The sequence below is a fragment of the Mytilus californianus genome, unplaced genomic scaffold (genome assembly GCF_021869535.1).
Source record: "Mytilus californianus isolate M0D057914Y unplaced genomic scaffold, xbMytCali1.0.p SCAF_1, whole genome shotgun sequence".
NCBI classification, from domain to species: domain Eukaryota; kingdom Metazoa; phylum Mollusca; class Bivalvia; order Mytilida; family Mytilidae; genus Mytilus; species Mytilus californianus.
Genome location: NW_026262581.1, coordinates 71,002,465 through 71,021,727, shown reverse-complemented (window position 1 = coordinate 71,021,727; position 19,263 = coordinate 71,002,465). Strand labels below are relative to the sequence as shown.

The following is a 19,263-nucleotide window of genomic DNA, read 5'->3' as shown; positions in this document are numbered from 1 at the left end:
GTACACCCTTTAGGCCTCAGATATGGATATGCTACTGTTTCTAGAAGTACAATGACAATCTTATTGAATTCCTTTTGTGTTGTAAGTAACTAGCTAAAGATGTAAAAATAAAAATAAAAACATACCTTTATATTTTCTATATCATGTTCTGCTGTACTCGTATTCAATGCTCACCTAAAAAAAAAAGAATCCCAATGTACTTCTTCTTAGCGACAAATAATTGAATGAGGAATGAGAAAACTAGTTAGGGGGGGCTGTTCCAGAATTGAATGTATGGGGATGGGAGGCACTTTTTTTTTTAACCGCAACCACCCATAATTACAAATTCTAATATCTAATTCAATTCTTTGAAAAATCTGTGGAAAATGCAACCACCAACATGAATTTAATTTGAAAGCCTATCATCTCCGACATGTTAAATTTGGAACAGTCCTAAATTAATTGAAATACTGTGTAGCTCAACAAATCAAAGTTTAAATTGGATTAAAAACTAAAAGTCATATTGTCCTATTTTTTTGAAAATTTATAATGGTATCCTTTAAATCTAATTGAAAAGTATCCTTTTGTTTTCTTCAAAACCCTCTGTATTATTCTCAGACATAATACTTGAAAGTGTGGCAAGCCCTTTTGAGTATATACTTGCCAAAAGGATAAAAAATTCATACAAGATTTCTTATACAACTTCCTTTTAGGCAAAAAAAAAAAAAAAAAAATACATGTGTTAGGTTAAGGGATTCACGTTCAAAACATTTAGGTTTTGGAAGTTTAATATTTTTGGCAGATTTTTTTAACATTGTCTCAATTGGAGGACATTTCTATTTATAACATTGCTTGTCCAAAGATTTCCAATTTTTTTTTAGGGCAGATATTTTCTTTCTTTTATTAAAAAATAAGGTAGGTATGGAAACCTGAAACACAAATATGTTTTCATTTGCATAACACATATGTAATGAATCAGCACCAAAGCATTGATTCGCAATTACAAGGTTAATTTGTTTTAAATAACCATTTAAGTCGTCTTCAAAATCATTTTTTTATTTCAACAAAGGGAATAGTATCATCCAGCTCTTCATTATTTCCATCAAAACTACCATCATTGTCCTCAACATAGGGCAGCGTATCATTCAGCATCTCATGTCTACAGTCATGGTTATTTTCCTCATTTTTGATATTGATTTATTTCATTTATCCCAGTACATGTATCATTTTTTGATATCGTGTGAACTTTTGATTTTGATGTCTTGAAATATTTTGTTTTTATTAATAATTCTTGGTATGTTTGATCAAAAACAGATTATTCATTTTTTTCCTCAACCAAAATCAGAATTATTATTTATGTTCATACACCCTTGTTTTAGGTTAAATATTTGGCGTGTGATATGTGCCTGTAAGTAAATGTAAAGCCCATTTTTCAACAGTAACCTGTCTCTTTATCCACTATAATTTCTAGATGTTTACTTTAACATAGAAAAAAATCCATGAAAGTTTGTAAGGCTTTTATACTAATCACATACATAGTTTACATAACAATTATGGCAGCATTAAATCTTTATTTTTTGGTTATTGCCAAAATTGTACTTTTTATTATGTTAAATTAAATTGATGCACCATGTTCATATTAACATTGATGATGTCTTCATTGTATTATTATTACCAAAATCCATTCTAATTTTCATTTTTTGATGTTAACCTGGATCATCGTCAAACAATCTCCTTTTTTTCCGCAGCTGTGTGTAACCTTGCTGTGAGTCGCTCCTTGTTAATGAGAAGCTCCTGGTCAAATGATTTACGGATCCTGTCCACCCATGCTCTAACTGCATCTGCCCCTTGTGTGATGCCAAACCCGTTTAGTCTTGTAAATGCCTGGAAATTACTTAAATAATAGATGTTTTGTCTCAAGTCATGTACCTATATCTAAAATCTCAATATTTGACATTACTTAATTGCAAATTTTTCCAACATCCAGATTTTAAAATGAGGATCACAGTGGGCCAGGGTTAACTGCATGCCCAATGGTCCGTGGGCAGTACATTTTCTGTCGATCCAGTCAAACATTTCAAAAAACGGCCCACATGAAGGTGGTAACTATACGGAAGATGTAGAAATCTTTTCTGACTTTTGTGAACAACTTGAAACAGATTCATCTAGAATTTCATGAAAGTGTTTTGTGAAAACTAGTAAAATTTTGAAATCTGGCCTATAATTGTTCATAAGTTTGGTAGTAATAAAATCTCCTTTCTACCACACTTTCTAGACAGACTTTCACGAGGTGATAATGCAGATGATAAAAATGAATTTTACATTGGACAGAATCGTTTGATTTCCTCTATTGCATTTGTCAATTTGCATTTATCAAAACTCAGTAACTTCTTTTACTAGTTTGAGTTGATATGACGTAATTTAATGCTAAAAGAGCTGCCTTTGAATGTTAAATAATTGTTTTAAATAAACTTGAATATCGGCTAGCTGTCAGGTATGTAGATGCTGTTTTCTTGTATGATGGACATGTTGAAATTTTAAAATTATCACTAAACGGAACAGGCTTTCTGAAGCATGTTTTTTTTGCAGTAAATGTGCATGGTATTCTAGTCGAGTTGTAAATTTTTTCCTAATATACGTTGAACATTTTGCTGCAGTTTTAAGTTCTTTCTCTGAATAAAACTGCCCTTATTTTTGTACACGGTGACTACATGATAAACAAATGAATGATTTACTTTCTAGGGTCAAAAGAAAAAGCTGACCTTATATATCACGGACTGTTTCATTTTGTCTGTAACTTGCTGTGAAGGCTTTTTCTTTCATACCGTTTACTTTTTACTTGATATACAAATTTTTCATCACATAAATCGCAAATTTCGGAAGACATTCTTGCTAAAAACATTGTGCCTACATCGTGAGTATACATCACAGAAAACATTTATAATAAACAATGTGCTCACACTGGTCTTCTTAAAGCAAGGCCATGTTGTTGATCATGTGACCTTGGTAGCCTTCCTTAACACTAGAATTCAAGAGCCAATTTGATTGATTGAAATATTTATGAATGGAAGCCATGGATTTTTATGTGTAAACGAAGCGTACAGAAATAAAATTGGTATTGAGGAGTCCTGAGTGATAATTTAAGTTTAGTACCGGTGTAGAGTTGAAGAAAAAAAAAACCTGTTGAATAGATCGGTAGGTGTTTGAAGTACACAAATGACGAAAATTTCCAGAAATTCCATTGCATACAAATTGAATGATTTCTACTACTTTTACATAGCAGTGCTTTCTGTCCCCGTGTGGATAAAAAAAGATAAAAATAAAAAATCCAAATGATAAAAGGAAATATAAAATGACAAATATAAACACACAAGATTTTTTCGGTCTAGTAAACGCGTATCATACAGTTACTTCTTTCAGAAATATCTGTGCAACATATTCATCCTGGTGTAGACGAAACACACATGTCTGAATAACACGAAAAAAAAACAAATGAAAGGAGTTACCAAAAAAGAAAGTACAACCGACTATTCCAACAACCGACTCCTCTGAAAAAGAAAAGTAGAAAGGCAGATAATATCGATTACCATATGGTCAATATATCCTTTATTGGTATTAGTGTCGGGGTCTTAGATCTATAGATACCAGTATAGCTGTCTAAATGTAATGTTACCAATTGCGTCCCATTCCTGATTGTGACATTTTGACTGATTCGCATGACGGGTGATGCATCCATAGCAGAGGACGCTTACCAACCTACTGGTACTTCTGTCTTGAAATGGATTATTATTGATATTGTCATATTTATAAATTAATGTTTATAAAACTTTTAATTGTTCGAAGTACTATTTTTGTTACCCCGGAGATGGATTACCTTAGCTGTAATAGGCAAAACCTTTCAAAATTTTTGGCCCTGAATGCTATTCGACTTTCTACTTTATTTTGTCTTTAAACTTTTTGGATTTGAGCGTCCATGATGAGATTTTTTAAGACAATACACACGTCTGGAATACATAACTACAAGTCTGGTATCTTTGTTGAGTTTTTTTCGAGCCTGTCGACGCTTCTTTAAGAGTTCATACGATTCCCTCGAATGTGTCTTAATAGGCACAACATTTCATCAGGTTTAACTTTGCCTATTTAGATAGTATGTCGATAAAGTAAACATTGAATAAAGCCCAACCTGTTGCTCAAAGTCATGCAGAGCACGATTTAGAAGCAATGATAAAATGTGTTATACAAAATAAAATTAGCTTGATATTTGCAAATAATAGCAATAAGTAACCAGGTGACGAGCATGGCATAACATCCTGATAACAAACCTGTAGAGCAAATTTCCGAAAGGATTTCTGCCAAATGTGGCTACGGCCATCTATGCATACGGGTACAAAATACCTGATTACATGTAATGATACTGACGATTATTTGTTCACAGTCAACACAAAAGTATGATCAATTATACTCAAGTATCGTACAAATAAAAGTAAGAAAAGCTTCCAAATATTGTTGTTTAACTCTTAACTTTAGTTTTTGAAGCATTTAGCTGCGTAGAAATTTTGTTTATCAGTATATCAACATGATGTGTACTACATGTACATGTACAATCACTGCAAAATATTACATCTAGCTGTTTATGCGCATTAATCGGTGCTTATATAACTCTACTGAAATCAGAAATGATATTTCTTTAAATATCTAACATGTAATATCTTTTTTATTCATATCATAGTTCACTTGTCATTTTCTGACAACTTACTAAAATAATCGAAATCTGTACAAACTGAATTTTTAAAAATAAATAATGGAATCTAGCATAATGTTTTTTTTTACGACATATTTTTGTTCTCTAAATATACATGTTAACTCAATAAAACATTACAACTTAGATCTGACCGATGTTAATTCTGGCTTTATCTTTGTTTTTTTTATCGTTGACGTTCGTAGCCACAAGAAGTAATGGATGACAAAATTAAATGATATTTGCTTTTCATGTCAACTTTAAATCGTTAAGTCATGCTATCCTTGATGCAAGATCCTAAATAATGCAAGGTAAACAAATCATATCACATTCAGTTTTTTTTTCAAAATTGTAACAACGTCTCCGGGATCCAATACCACCCAATAATATGTGTCTAGCAATTGTATGGTGTTGTTGAAGTACACGTATATATAACATCTCATTATTTAATTTGTTCAAAAGAAAGTGCACTTTTGCACATAATAGTTAATAATTAGCTTGGCTCTCGTTTACTTTTAACATTTATAATTAACAGTATCATATTACCCATTTAAACGGTAGATGATGTATTTCTGAACCTGAACAAATAATGAAAGCTTGAGCTACGCAGCAGTTAAAATGCTAGAACTAGTTGTCTAAATTTCGAATACAATGATTTAAAAATCCGCCCATTGCGAATATTTATTTGAATTTATATGCTTACATTTGTTTAAGATAATTAATTTTTTTACCTCTTAAATCTTTTTTTTCGAATTTGCAGGTTTTTTCTTGCATGCTCCTTTTAATATATATTTCGGACCAGGAAATCAAACAGCATGTATATTATGATGCCTCCGGCCATTTATACTTTACCAATATCCTCCGATTGATAAGGTCAACTGAACTTTCATTAATGAAACACGAACCTCCGTAAACAATTGTACAGAGCATCTCTGGTCGTTGTATGATACTTTTTTCTTCGCTACTGGTAATTGATAAGATATGAGTCAATAAATGGGACTTATGTTGTCAGACCATAAGGTATCACTGAGTAGAATAGCAAAGAATCACTCGGGAAAAGATTTTAGATAAGAAAATTACAAATATTGGCACCAAATCGGATCAATCAAATAGTGTTGTTCAAATCAACCAGTGCTAACCACAGCAGCTGAATGTGTTGTTTCATGTTGGATATATACATACACATCTTCGTTTACTACAAACACTTGGTTTGCGTTAACTTCCGTTTTGTAGATTTTTACAAGCGTTTTTCGTTTTTTAATGTGTAATTAAGATCTACCTTGGAGTGGACCACTGATGAAGGATATATGTTATCCAAAATATGTAGTGATGTTTGTTTTTATTTACCTTTTGTCATTTCAATGTTGTTGTACACTTGATAGACGAATATTTAAAAGGTAGCTTGTATGAATAAAAAAGAAAATGATTATTTAAAAGGGAATTATATTCCAAAAGTTGTACAGCTGTGAAAGACAAAGAGACATGTTCAATTGTCAGGTTTGCTTATTAAAAGTAACACATAATATTTATTGAATAAAACAGCAACCTGTCGCATCATGGTTGTAATAATTTACTGGATCCTCAATCCTATTCAAGTTGTACTTTATTTAACTTTTTATTTTATTTTTTTATTCTAGCGTCACTGATGATTCTTTTGTATCCGAAACGCGCGTCTGACGTACAAAATGTTAACCCTGATATCTTTGGCGAGTTTATTTTTATAATTTGTTCTTTTAAAAGATTTGTAAGTACATATTATCTACCCAGTATTGTTCAAGTATCTTGAAAATACGACATGTAACGATAATGCCGTCCGTTATTGCTACAAAGTCTGCTAAGTACAAACTGGGTGCAAAAATTGTGGACATTGCTAACCGTGTAACCAGTAACAACTAATTCACAAGATGATAAAAAGCGTTGTTGTGTTGACGTAGAATTTTCTATTGAGGGTTTGGATGCCATCAGTAATAGCTTATATAACAAATGACTTACAAAGTGACATGTATTTTTCATACATCTTCACACTTCATTTGCTTCTTACTTCATGCCATTTCTGTAACATTAATATGTAACTGGACATCAATGATTTGTAACGTTTATATCTAGATTAATTACTTATAGCGATTTTTATTTCAAATTAAAAGTAAGCCGTAAGGCGTGTTTATACATATACGCATAAGAAAAGAATATCCCACTTCAATGTGATCGGTAAAATAGGACACAATTCCTAAAAATCTTCGCCGAAAATTATATTTTTTGACGGTATATCAGTCAGATAATGCATATTTTAATGAGAATCAGAATAAACCTTAAACTGATGAATAATTTCTGGTGAACTCACAACAGTCAATTGATCTAGATAAAGTGTTAACTGTTTCACGAACCCATCTAGGTGGGACGATAGTTGAAAAAAGTTATATAAATCGTCTGTATTCAATAACTGATCTCTGCGCATCTTCTGAAGAGCGTGTTTTACATGTCTGTTACTCCTAGGATTAGCTACACCTTGCATGTTGCAATCTACTTGTTAAGTACATACCATAGTTGCCTTTCCTAGTATGAGCTACACCTTGCATGTTGCCATCTACTTGTTAAGTACATACCATAGTCCTATATACCTGTTTGCCTTTCCTAGTATTAGCTACACCTTACATGTTGCCATCTGCTTGTTAAGTACATACCATAGTCCTATATACCTGTTTGCCTTTCCTTGTATTAGCTACACCTTACATGTTGCCATCTACTTGTTAAGTACATACCATAGTCCTATATACCTGTTTGCCTTTCCTAGTATTAGCTACACCTTGCATGTTGCCATCTGCTTGTTAAGTACATACCATAGTCCTATATACCTGTTTGCCTTTCCTAGTATTAGCTACACCTTACATGTTGCCATCTACTTGTTAAGTACATACCATAGTCCTATATACCGGTTTGCCTTTCATAGTATTAGCTACACCTTGCATGTTGCCAGCTGCTTGTAAGGTACATACCATAGTCCTATATACCTGTTTGCCTTTCCTAGTATTAGCTACACCTTACATGTTGCCATCTGCTTATAAGGTACATACCATAGTCCTATAAACCTGTTTGCCTTGCCTAGTATTAGCTATACCTTGCATGTTGCCATCTACTTGTTAAGTACATACCATAGTCCTATATACCTGTTTGCCTTTCCTTGTATTAGCTACACCTTACATGTTGCCATCTACTTGTTAAGTACATACCACAGTCCTATATACCGATTTGCCTTTCCTAGTATTAGCTACACCTTACATGTTGCCATCTACTTGTTAAGTACATATCATAGTCCTATATACCGGTTTGCCTTTCCTTGTATTAGCTACACCTTACATGTTGCCATCTACTTGTTAAGTACATACCATAGTCCTACATACCGGTTTGCCTTTCCTAGTATTAGCTACACCTTACATGTTGCCAGCTGCTCGTTAAGTACATACCATAGTCCTATATACCTGTTTGCCTTCCCTTTTATTAGCTACACCTTACATGTTGCCATCTACTTGTTAAGTACATACCATATTCCTATATACCTGTTTGCCTTTCCTAGTATTAGCTACACCTTGCATGTTGCCATCTGCTTGTTAAGTACATACCATAGTCCTATATACCTGTTTGCCTTTCCTAGTATTAGCTACACCTTGCATGTTGCCATCTACTTGTTAAGTACATATCATAGTCCTATATACCTGTTTGCCATTCCTAGTATTAGCTACACCTTACATGTGCCATCTACTTGTTAAGTACATACCACAGTCCTATATACCGATTTTCCTTTCCTAGTATTAGCTACACCTTACATGTTGCCATCTACTTGTTAATTACATATCATAGTCCTATATACCGGTTTGCCTTTCCTTGTATTAGCTACACCTTACATGTTGCCATCTACTTGTTAAGTACATACCATAGTCCTATATACCGGTTTGCCTTTCCTAGTATTAGCTACACCTTGCATGTTGCCATCTACTTGTTCAGTATATACAATAGTCCTAAATACTTGTTTGCTTTTCTTGGGATTAGCTACACCTTGCATGTTGCCATCTACTTGTTCAGTGCATACCATAGTCCTTTATACTTGTTTGCCTTTCCTTGGACTAGCTACACCTTGCATGTTGTCATCTACTTGTTCAGTACATACCATAGTCCTATATACCTGTTTAGCATCATCGCTACCGACACGATCCTTTACCTAATCAATAACGAATAGCATAGTTCTTTTGAACTCACCATCATGGTTGCTATTACCATGTGCCATAGGGGTATAATATCGTCTCATCGCCAATGTAATGTACCAAAAACAGATATGAAGAAGAAAAGTGTAGGTCTTTTTGTCAACTAATAGCCTATCTTTTTAAATTTAATAAAAATATGTCCAGACTTAAGCTCAGTACACGGAATCCTTACTTTATCAAATACCTTATCTGTTTCAACATCCTTAACCTTAATTGTTCTACCTCCATCACGATTTCACAAGTACTGATCGCACTTCAAATCATCTGTGTTGATAGACTCAGAAACAAATGCACCTGCTAGGTTTTATTGGAGACAATGAAGTTATCACGACATTCTTTATGTGACTGTTCCAAGTCAGGAGACTGTAGTTTAGTGGTTGTCGTTGGTTCCTATCTATCATATTTGTCTTGAGTTCGTAAATTGTTTTGTTATAAATTTGGCCGTTATTTTTCTCGTTTGAATTGTTTCACATTTGTCATTTCGGGACTTTTGATAATAATACAAATGATATAAAGATGAAGCAGATGTGTCCTGTGATCTAGACTCAGATGAAGCTGATGTGACCTGTGTCATAGACTGAATTATGTAACATATGACATCGACGGAGATGAATCTGATGTCACATGTTACATATACTGAGATAAATCTGATGTGACCTGTGAAATAGACTGATGAAAACTGATGTGACATGTGACCTGGAATCAGATGTAGCTGCATGATGTGACGTATGACGTAGACTGCTATTTAGCTGATGTGACCTGTTTCATAGACTAATATGTAGCTGATTTGATCAGTGACATCGACTGAGATGTACAGTACAAGAAATAAAAATGGCGAAAAAAGACAAAAATAATAATAATCAGAACAAAATCAATATGTCTTTATACGTTTCAGTGGAAAGACCTATTGATTTTGTTCTGGTTATAATAATTAAAAACCAATTGTTCAGAGAACAATTAAAAGTCTTTCCACCATTGAATTTCAAAATTCATTGTTAAGAAGTCAATTCCGGTTTACTCTGAGTTACTACTGGTGTCAAATCATAGGTTTCTTCATCCTGATTGCAAAAATATATGGTTTCTTTGTACTTTTGTCTAAAAAAGGAGATATTATGCTACTTCCGGTTAATAACATGTCACTTCTGGTCTCATAAGATAGTTTCCTTTACACTGATTCCAAAAATATGTGGGTTTGATATACTTTTGCTGGAAATAAGAAAGATAGTTTGCTACTTCCGGTTTACCGAAGGTGATATCCGGTCTCAAATGATAGATTTATGCATGCCGATTAAAAATATATGGTTTCTAGGTACTTTTCAATGAAAGAAGTGCAAAATATTCTTCTTCTGGTGGACGCAAGGGCACTTCCGGATGACATTTGTCATGGTAAGAAGTCTCCAAACCTAATGCAAAAAATCCTATGGCTTTATCAGGTACCAGTATGAAGTTATAGTAAAGGTCAAGATCTAGAACGTCAAATTATCATTTGACCTCGACCTCAATTTCAAGGCCATAAAGAGAGGATATCGAATCAATAAACACTTGGTCTTTACTATGAATGTTTCATAAGTTATATCTCCATACAACTTATTATGAACTTTCCAAGGGAGAAAACTCCTATTAAAAGGGACGGTCTTCTTTTGACCAAATTTTTAAAGTAACGATATGTCGCAACGAATAATTTGGTAAAATTTTTTGTCATTGTTCAATACGTTTTGTGAGGAAAAGTGAAAAGAATCAAAAGTTAAAATTTAGATTATGACCCTTGACCTTTGACCTTGACCTCAAATTTCTTTTGGTGAACCGAGGACATAAAATTAAAACACCTTAGGTTTCTATAACTTACAGTTCATGAGTAATATCTATATATCACTTTGTAAAATACAGAAGGGGAAATTATATTCATATGGAGTCTTCGTATCGATTCGGACAAATTTAACAAAACATCCTTAGGATATAACGAGCAATTTTTAATAATAATTTTGTCAGTTTCTTTCACGGTTGCGAAGGAGTAAACATACCAGAAAAACAGTTAATGTGGAGATTACTCTCACAGGAGAAAGTGTACAGTTTCACAGGGTCAACTGCGTAAGCGTATTCATTGTAAGATATCACGTACCAAAAATCTTTTTGATATCTTGTGAAAAAAATCTCAACATCAAAAAGTGGCGGAAAAAAAAGAACAAAATCTAAAGGTCTTTCAACGGAAAAATGGGAAAACCTAATAATAAAGTGAGTCAGTAGTTTACCTATGTTCAAATCACGAAATTCGATTAGGAAGAAACAAATCAAGGTAACAAACAAAAATCGAGGGAATTACAAGAACTCCAAAAGGTACGAGACGGGATGCGCCAACTTTACTGCTATCCAAAGATCTAAGATTGCAAAAAATGTCACAATTCATGATATTGACCTATAAACAAATGTAGTGTCAATTTTACTCGTTCTTCTTCCTTTTCGAGCGGTTTTTATGTAAGAAGCTCAGCCCTTGTTAATTTATTCCGAAAAGTGTGAACATGCACGAGCGTAGCGTATAAAATGATATATGTAAACGCCAAAGATTGAGCAGACGGTATGTTACTGCTGCGAAATTGGTAGTTTACAATTGAAAAGTAAGTTGGAATCATAACATTTGTCATATATTCTAGTTTGAAATCGTCCATTTATGTCAGTATCGAAGAAAAGATCAAAATATAAAACAGACTGCTTTCGGAAGTATCCTTAATACCAATTTCAGTGGGAAATTTGAAGTGTAATGATTCATTAAAATGTGGATTATAGAGTATCAGAACATCATCAATATATCTCAAAAACTTTGCAAGATGTCTTTGAGAAGGTTCTTTATGATTTCTGCTTCATATGAGTACAAGTCGACTAGTAGTGGTGCACAATTTGTAATCATTGGAATAGCGACTATATGATGAAATACAAATCAAATCAACCAAAAAGAAATGTTGTGGATCAAAAAGTCCAGAAACTTGATAATAACATCATACCATTGTCTCAGAATAACAACTAGGGGAACTAATAACTGATAGTTACATGCAAAACAATGAAGACTACGATGTAATTATAGTCTAAACATGCTAAGTGAAACAAAACAATCCACAATTGTCGGCTACATGTATTAAAGGCCTCTTAAAGTGGGTCATGATACCAGATGCATATGTATAAAGGTTGACATAGTCTCTAGTATGCACAATACCCCATATACCTTAGACCCTTACAAGTATGTAAGCATAAGGAAGGAGAGGGTATACGGTATTCACCACAGTCCAAACAAAGTATTATTTGCTGGTTTGCCCTATGAAGGTTTTCCAATAGTGGGCTATGGTAGAAGAGGTAGAATTTATTACTATATGGTATGGGTTTTGCTCCTTGTTGAAGGGCGTGTAATGGCTTTTAGTTGATTAAATCCACGTCATTTAAACTTTTATGGATAATGTTTCTTGAGCTATCATTGCACGTCTTCTTTTTTAAAATTTATTGAAATCATGTATGAAACGTCTTTTTTCAAATTATCCTTATTTAGTTTCAAATAAATAACAAATGGTTGACATAGGGAACCTTTTATTGATAATGTGTTCTAGAAAACCGCTAATTGATTAGACCAAAAGACACTGTATGTAGTGAAAACTTTTGTTGGATTGAGATTATTTACAAACTTTTCAAAACATAAGCCCTGTCAAGCTTTGGCGAGCTACTAACCGTCTCTAAAACACAAACAAATTTTCATTGTGATTGAGTAGCAGTTCCATTGAAACCCTAAAGCGATTTTGCTTAATAGGAGAATGCTCTTCACAGATAGATCCTTGCGCCAAGGATTAAATTATCTGACAACTTAAAATACGCAACCATGATTAGGTAGACCATTATCGAATATCTGTGTCTCAGATTTGAGCGAATTAGTTCTATTTGTCGCACACCTTTTCTCGTTTATGAGTTTGAACTAATGCGATGTACAACCATATTCTTAAATGACACGAACTACTCTATGGTTGCAATTAATTGGACTTACCCATCGTTTGGAATATTTGAGTCAACCGCGGTTGTTGATGGGTTTCCTGCTTGCATTTTTAATTTACTGTCTAGTATTTTGTTTGCTGATGTTAGTCTTTTTTGACGATTTTTCTAATGACCATGGTATTGTCTCTCTTTCGTCGACAGATTTTGTGAATGGCATATTGGTATTTTCTTACATGTCACTTCCAAAGGGCCAAGTGAGCATTTCTCATCACTTGGCGTCTGTCTTCCGTCGTCTGTCTTCGTTGTCGTCCGTCGTCTGTCGTTCGTTGTCGTCCGTCGTCTGTCGTTCGTTGTCGTCCGTCGTCTGTCGTTCGTTGTCGTCCGTCGTCGTCATCCGTTACTTTTTACAAAAATCTTCTCCTGTAAAACTACTGAACCAAATTTAACCAAACTTGACAAAATTATTATTAGGGTATCTAGTTTTGAAAATTTGTCCGATGAACCCGCTTGCCAACCAAGATGGCCGACCTTGCTAAAAATAAATCATATGGGTGAAATGCAAGTTTTGTCTAATATTTTGATAACCGTAATAAATAGAGAAAGTCTAACAGGGCAGAAATGTTTAGTATGTTGAGCTAACCAATTGTCTTATTACGTCAAAACTGTAAGGGGACTTTTATATTAGTTTATAACGATTTTATTTGCTCATAGATACAAAAAGGATCGGACACAAGTTTAACCAACTTATGAAGTCTTCTCCTTTACATAATATTACAATAACAATTATACAGAGCATGCACATTTCAGTATATATATATTAAAGGTAATAGTAAAATGAGGCATTTGCACAGTCAGAGAAGAAAAAGAAAGAAAGAAAAAAAAAAGCATAACGCAATTAACAAGGAAAAGGATAGAGAATTGAGAAAAAGAAAAGAAAAGAAAAAATATAAATAAAAGAAAAAAAAAGAAAAATAGGAAATAATACAAATATAAAGAAAAAAAATAAATGAAATTCTGTGGACACGATGTTTTTTATTCAGTCATATCTTATTTGATTATACTACAAGGAATCTTTTTGATTTTTTTATATATCTAAAGACTTCTTTAAAGATTTCACAGTTTTCCTCGTATGTTAAAGTTTGGCTACCCTCAGTGAGCAACTGTAGATTTATTGTCACTTGTAGACGATGAATGTTGGTTAATAGATCGTTCCTTATATCGGCGTATTTATTGCAATTAAAGAAGAAATGAAATGAATCCTCACGCGGAGCGCCACAAGCACAATATGGACTTTGTATTATATTTGATTCAAATAGGTCGTTATTTAGAAATGAGGCTGAACATCGCAGCTGTGTTAAAATTACACTCAATTTCCGCGGACCATACATAAAATGCTTAGGTACAGTCTTTGCTTCGTATGTTTTATTCAACAAATAGCGTTTGAACTTAGATAGGGTATCAAGTGTACGGATAGAATTATCAAGTTTGTTCCATTCTCTGATGGACGAGGGAATAAATGCAGAATTTGTTAAGGAGAGTCGACAAAAGGGGACTATTAAGTCATTGCCATTACGCAGTGGATAAACAGTTGTACTTTGTATAGTTGGGGGAATTAAATCACATAAATATTGTGGAGCGAGACCATTGTACATATTATAAAATAATTGGAGTTTTCTTCTGTGCCTCCTACTGTGAAGGGGTTCCCAGCCAGTCTCTAAATATAAATATTCGGTTTTAGTAAATATTGGCAGTCCTGTTACAATCCTCGCAGCTTGCAGTTGAAGTTTTTCTAATTTGTTTGAATAGCAAATACCACAATTGTCCCACACTTCGCAAGCATACTCAAATATAGGCCGAATATATACCAGATACATTTTTTCTAAGTTCTGTCTTTTCATCTTAAATTTTAATTTTCTTAAGACTCCTAAATGCTTTGTAATATTTTTGGAAATATTTTCTACGTGCTCATTCCACTTTGCGTCCTGGGAGAGAGTTACACCTAAGTGTTTATGACTTGATGTGTTAGATATTGATATTCCATTGAAAGAAAAACTTAAATTACTTGGAATCTTAGTATTTGAGCAAATCATTATTTCCGTTTTATCTGGGTTAAAGGACATTAACCAATTTTTTTACCAATCATTGAGTTTGTTTAAATCATGATTAACTACTACCTCTAAGTCTGTAATGCTTGCGGTGGAATATCCCAGCGACGTATCATCAGCAAAAAGTCTAGTCAGTGAAATTAAATTTTCGCCAATATCATTTATATACAGCAAAAATAAAAGGGGACCGAGAACAGAGCCTTGGGGGACCCCCGCAGAAACAATGGACAATGACGAAGACGAATCTCTAATAACTACTTTTTGTTTTCTTTGAAAAAGATAATTTTTAGTCCATGCAAGTAAATTTCCCTTTATTCCATAAGAATTCATTTTATATATAAGTCCATTATGCCATACTTTATCAAATGCTTTGGAAAAATCACAGAAAACGAAGCAACTGAATTTTTTTTTCAAGAGAATTTAATATTGTGTTATAAAGTTCAATAAGTTGATGTACAGCTGAATGTTTAGGTAAAAATCCTGACTGATACATATAAATAAGTTTGTTCCTATGTAGATGGTTATAAATATGTTTGTAGACTACCCTCTCCATTACTTATCCTACACAGCTAATTAGGGATATCGGTCAATAATTAGATGGTAGGGATGCATCTGCTTTCTTAAATATGGCAATTACATTGGCTATTTTCCATGAAGAAGGGTATTTACCTTGGGACAGGGATTTATTTAATATAATTTTAAGGGGTTTTGCAATTTTTTGGGGGGATATTTTAAGCATCCTGTGACTGATTTTGTCTGGCCCAGATGCTTTTTTAGGATCAAGAGTAAGAAGTATATCGACTATTTCACTCTCTGTTATTTGAATATCACTAATCATACTTTCCGTTCTATTCTCAAATGGGGGCATCTCAACATTTTGTTCCTCAAGTTTTGATATTGACGCGAAGTATTTATTCATTAGTTCACATTTGTCAGTATCGTCATATACAATATGGTCAAAATTTGGCTCATTATTTATATTTTGAATTGGTGGAATTGAGTTATTCCCCTTATTAGATTTTATTAACATCTTCATTATTTTCCAGTAATTTTTAGGACTGGAATTATCCAGTAAAAAATTATCCAAATTTTTTTCAAAATTCTCTCGGGCAGTTTTTTTCATATTATTTACCTTATTTCTTTGTTTTTTAAATCTTATTTTATCACTTTCTTTATTATTTTTTAGAACTGTTTTCCGTAACCTATCGCGAGTTCTAATTTCCTTTCTTAATTGATTATTGAACCAAGGTTTGTCATTACATCTTATTGTTATTTTCTTTGTGGGTATACATTCCCTAGCTATTTCCAAAAATATTTTTGTAAATTCATCACACATATCATCGACGTCCTCAAAATTTCCTATCTTGTCACTCCAGTTAGTTTCGTCCAGATTGTTATTAAATTTAACCAAATCTATTTTGTCATATTGCCATATTTCTCTTTTGAATGTAGTTGATGTTCCCTTTGGGCAGTTAATGTATGCAATAGCTGCATCGTGGTCACTTATATCTTTTGAGATTTTTATAACATCAGAATAAGCGCATATAAGATTTTCACTCAATATAATAGGATCTAATAAAGTACTTGAATTTTCCGTCACTCTAGTAGGCTTATCAATAACATTTAGAAAACAAAAGGAATTCAATATATCAACGAGTTTGTTATTGTTTTCACAAAATAAGTTAGAATTAAAGTCACCGACCAGCACGATATTTTCGTTTATCTGGGTGGCCAACTCGATTGCATATGTTAATCTGTGCCAATAATCTGGGTCAGTCCATTGTGCTCGATATGAGTTGCAAAGTAAGAAAGACTTGCCTTTGGCATTTATTTCAACCCAAATAGTTTCGTCAATGGAATTTTCTAGTTCATGTTTTCGTACCATTCGAATCTCGTCTTTGGCATATATAAGTAGACCACCACCCGCATTTGTTCTATCTTTTCGCTGTATTATATTTGATAAGCATTCTAGAAAAATAGTACAATCGTCAATCCGTTCGTCAAGATGTGTCTCGGTTAACAATAGAATATCAATATCTTCAGCAAAGTCATGGAGAAAGTCTATTTTGTTCCTTATACTTCGAATGTTAAGATTACAAAGTGAGATTGTATTGTCTAAAGTATTATTTAGTGAACTGCACGAACTTGATCTTTCTGGACCCGGATTAGTTTCAATGTTACCTACCATAAGTATGAAATTCAATACGAAGAGAAGAAATACTGCATTTACATTTGGATTTAAGCTTTGTAGACAGAGCAGGGCAGCAAAGAGGAACGAGCAACGCAGGTTAGTTAATAGTATATCTGTATATGAAGAAGGAGGGTGATTTACAAATCTTCTTGATTTCCTCGTATGAGCATGAAACATTCCTATGGCCGCTCTATATGTCTCTAGGCTGTTACCCATTCGGTAACAAGACTATGACTAAACATCTTGAGCGACCAAAGTTATGTTTCATTTTCAGTGTGATAAACAAGCCATCGTGTCCACAGTCGTAAAAAAGAATAAAGTATGAACAAAACGTAAGTAAGTGAACTATGTAAACTTTAGAAAAAGTTGAAAGAAAATTTAATACCATTTGGTATGGAATCAGGTGTTTTTGATAAATGGGATATAATCATTTTAGTTAAGTTTTACTTACGATACAATAGTATGTGTATAACAGAAAAAAAGAGGTTATTTACAAAAGAAAATAGCAGGCGTTCAATCACATAAATTTACAAACTTACATATAAACATGCATACATTCATCCACATTGAATACATACTCACATTCAGACGTACAAACATACAAATACATAGATACATTAATCGTACTATTATATACAAATTTCAACACTCATATGGTATTGATGTAAGTCCAAAGCTCATTATGGAAATGGTTTTCGAAAGTTCGTGAAGATAGGCTATTTAGATAGAACTTCCGAGTGTTACCTTATCATTTAATAGACATTAATTTTCGTTGTTTTAAATACTAGTACTAAAAATGTTGTATGATTATTCATGTATAACAATAGATACGATTATAACATGAAACTGAATAACATACTCTAGTCCACATAAATAAATTAGGCAAGTTTGGAAAAAAACAAAAAAAACAAAAAAAAAAACAACAAAGTCTAACAATTATACTCGTATACCTATTACTGCGACAGGTTCTCTTTCAGTGCAGGAACATTTTTGATTTGACCATGAATATGTATATATATATATATATATATACATGTACTGAAAGTATGTAATAGCGTCGTCGCTAAGGAGACAAGTTACATTTATATGAACAGTGCCTAGAGGCTTGAAAGCGTTGTCAAGCATTTTTGATTAAAACGTTTAAACATTTGAAGAAAGAAAGAAAAAAGAAAAAAAAAAAAGAAAGAAATTTTATTCTAGAATGTAGTCTTTTAAGAATTCATTCTTTATTATCAATTTATGCGATTACGCAGTGAAGCGTGAAATTAAATCATGTAGTAAAATTCACCTGTTTAAATATATATGGAAACTTTTATATTAATTTGAGCATTTGCCATCAAGGGTGTGTTTGAATATTGAGTTTGATAATTACGACCAACTAAGAATTTAAGTCGGCTTTTGTTTTTGGTGGGTTTTATTTCATTTGTGACGTGTATTCAAAGAATTACATTTCGAATATATGCCCTTGATGGGGAGAAAAAAAAACAAAACTAAAACAAAACAAATTAGGCACACAAAAACAGCCCATTGCATTTTAAATGGACGAAATAATGAATCAAACATCATGCGTTTGTCTTTATGTTTTACAGTATGTATTTTTGAGCGATCTAGATATAACTGAAGATGTGTATCTAAATCCCTATCTTAATAGATATGAAGTTTTCTATTAGTAACTTGTTTTAGAGTTTTAGTTACAGCTTCAAGTTGTATTTTGCTGTTAAGTAACACAGTTGTTTAATAAACAAACTATATTTGTTAAGTGTATCTGAATGGTGTCAATTTCACTTTGAAATATAAATTGCAATGAACAAGTGTAGACATGAATTATAAAAGGTACTGAACAAATACAGACAAAAACAAAACAAACATGACAACATAAGTAAAGGGGGGGGGGGGGACACAAACAAAGAGTTTACAGGACATATGATATTACTTTACGACGCTCGATAGTTAATCGTGGTCCTTGACACCCTGATTATTCTCGTCCTGTACATCTTTGTTATTACCAGTACTATCATCAGGGTCATT

General features: G+C 32.9%; 1 protein-coding gene across 2 annotated transcripts in view; it reads left to right on the top strand.

The window, feature by feature from the left end:
- LOC127723438 (uncharacterized) overlaps window positions 1-19,263 on the top strand; it is a 241,454-nt gene that overhangs the window by 33,845 nt on the left and 188,346 nt on the right. The window lies entirely within an intron of this gene.